General features: G+C 52.5%; 1 protein-coding gene across 7 annotated transcripts in view; it reads left to right on the top strand.

Moving 5' to 3' along the window:
* CTIF (cap binding complex dependent translation initiation factor) overlaps positions 1 to 2,948 on the top strand; it is a 236,618-nt gene that overhangs the window by 902 nt on the left and 232,768 nt on the right. The gene's annotated exons all lie outside the window — the stretch shown is intronic.

Raw genomic sequence — 2,948 nt, 5'->3', positions numbered from 1 at the left:
CCCCGGAAAAGAAGGTTGCCCTCCCCCCCCAGCTTTTTTGTGAGGACAACCCCCCCCCCACCTTGAGAAATTGGGGTTTAGGGGGGGGGGGGACCCCCAACGGGCTGCAAAATTGGGGACGCGCCCGGGTCCCCCTTCAACCCCCTGGGGGGTTCCCAGTTGGGGTTTGTTATTTTTTTGGGTTCCGGGGCGGGCGTGCGCGCCCGTGTTTCTTAGAGAGGGGGTCGTGCTTGCGTGTGTGCCGGGTTCACAAAGGGAGTCCCTCCGCATCTCACGCCCCTAGACCCGACAGACTGGCTGCAGCGCTGGGGAGGGGTGGTCTGGATGAACCGGGAGAAGCCTTGGGGAGCTCGAGTGTTCTCTCCCCCGCCTCCCTTCACCGCCCCCCACGCTTGGGCTGACCCTTGTACCGAGGCGCTCTGTGGGTATGCATGGCCAGCAGACCCTGGAGGGAATCGGTGCGCCCTGCGCGCCCCTCCCAATTCTGCGTCCTAGAGGCCCTGTGGGCCAAAGGCTGGCCCGCAGTCCCGGTCCCGGCCCAGGCCCGGCCGGCGCTGCCGCCTCGCTGCTGCTGGATGCCCAGACCGTGCCTCTGTCGGCTCCGCCCACCGGGCTCAGGCTCCTTGGCCCGGGGATTATCTATCTCCCAGGCTGGAGGCCCGCGAGCTAAGGAAGGAAGCCGCTGGAGCTGCCGGCTTCTAGGCGGCTGGAGCTCAGGCCGGCGAAGGTGACACAGCACGAACGGATGCCGCCCGCCGGGAGCTAGAGGAGAGAGAAGGTGCCGCCCAGAGGGCGGAGAGGGGCTGCAGGCTGTCCGGCAGGCCCTCTGGCCTAGTGCTGGGTCCGTGCCCAAAACCTCAGGAATCCCGCTTGCGAGCATGCTCGGACCTCAGGAGAAAAGTGCCTGGCTTTCAAGAAAACCCAGTTACATGAGAACAGAATGCACCGCACAAGCCCCTCACAGGATGCACTCAGGTTGCGGGAGGAAGCTCCCTTTGAGTGTTTGGAACAGGACTAGGTTTACACACAGATCACCCCATCTGCTGTGTCAAGTGTCTGTCCTGGATTGTGTACGCTTGGAGGCAGTAATTTTGTACCGCCTTCTGGGGGACAGTGTCATCAGTGGTTAACAGATTGCTGGAATAATATGTTTGACTTTTCAGGGCGACCCCTGCCTTCTATACATTGCATTGATTAAGATGGTCCTGTGAGGCAGGACTCTCAGTGGGAGAAGGGCTACTTTCCGCTCTTTGTGATTCCTCTTCTCAGCCTATGGCTTTTAGTTGAAATAGTGCCCCCCCCCCCTCCAGTAGGTCTTGCCACCCCAGGAAGTACTGAATCTGAGAAAGGGGTTAAATTAATGCTGGTAATTACTCTTGTCAAGACACTTGTGATTTGCTACCAGTCCTAATGACAATAGCCACTAAAGAATAGAAGTCTGCATCGCTGTTATTATCACGCATGAAAATTTCCTGTCGTTGAATGGTTACCAGTTTTTATATCTCTAATATATTCCAGAATCATACCTGCATGTAATAAATGCATATGGCACACGTATTTATGTGACACATGCCTGTGTTCACATGGGTGTGTTAATGGAGTTGTTATTAGATTCAAGGTTTATTCTTTAGTTACTGGTTTCAAAACCATCGAATTTAGAGTGTAGACCCCTGAGAAACCATCTCAGGTTATACTCCCTGTCCCCTCCATCTCCAGGGATGGGGAACCCCCCCCCAAAAAAAAGCAAAGAACTCCAACATGTATATTTGTATTTCTCAGTATGTACATGAGGGTTCTCAGACACAGCCTGAAGAAGGGTTATAGCCAAGTAATCAACCATTTATTCCCAAATATGTATTGAGTACCTACCTGTTTATAGAGCTTAAAGTGTATACAAAGAAAATGTAACATATGGCTCCTGCTGGCCAAAAACCAATTCTAACTGGAGATGAATGTAAGATTTTTAAGTTCAACAGATGTTTATTGAACACCTACCTTAAGCTAGATATGCTACTGTGATTGGGGCACACAGATAAGAGAGCAGAAACAGCTACGTTGTTACAGTGCAATAGCACGGATGATTCAGACACCGTAGGAGGGAATAAATCATAAATATTTTAGAGCAAGCACCCTGGGACTTCATCAGTTTCACATACGTTGGTTGCAAGGGACTCAAAATGCTGGTTCCTATCCTAGAGCGAACACAGGAGGAAGTAACAGGGGAAGAAGAGCCTACTGTCCCTTGTTATTTTGGACTTCAGACTGTTTGGAACCTCCCAGGTGGGTCCAGAGGTACTGTGTGTCCTTCTGTGGAAGTTAAGCAGCTGGTGGGAAATAACCCCGAAGCCAGCCCACAGCTCACTGGGCTGAGCAATGAGGAGCTCACAGGTTGTTCTCCATGGTCCTGCCCCAGCTCTGCTGGGCTCTGCTGGGCTGTGATGGGCAGCGATAGGCTGCTGTCTTCTGCGATAGGCTCAGGCTTTGGTCGAGGTCTCACTCAGAGCCCAAGTTTAGTGTCTGTCTTACAGGTCTGTGTAGGTGTTTTAATATGGGTCTGCTTTGTCTCTATTCACTCCCAAACTCACTTCTGGGGTCCCTGACACTGTCCTCCAATTTCCTCTGAGTTGCAGAGTCCACTGCCCTTGTTTTTAAGGTTCTGTTGTTTGTCGTTCAGATCATGAAGGAGGAAGCAGGCAGTGGTGGTTAGGATGGAGAAAGAATCCTGAGCCCGCATAGAGAACATAGGCACAAGCAGACGGGCAAATTGCAGTTTTGGGGAATTCTCCAAAGAGGATGGGATTTCTGCATCGCTTACCCAATAATGTGGCAGCCCCTTTTGATGTTCTTTTTTTGTGGGGGGAGAGGGCGGCGGTTCCTCTACTCTGGGTCTCACCGCTGACTCACTGGTCACCTGAGCTCAACTGCTCACATCCAGCTTTGCTTTTCTG

The sequence above is a fragment of the Myotis lucifugus genome, unplaced genomic scaffold (genome assembly GCF_000147115.1).
Source record: "Myotis lucifugus unplaced genomic scaffold, Myoluc2.0 scaffold_16, whole genome shotgun sequence".
In the NCBI taxonomy this organism is placed as follows: domain Eukaryota; kingdom Metazoa; phylum Chordata; class Mammalia; order Chiroptera; family Vespertilionidae; genus Myotis; species Myotis lucifugus.
Note: the sequence above shows the minus strand (reverse complement) of the source record. Positions and strands in the feature narration are given on the sequence as shown.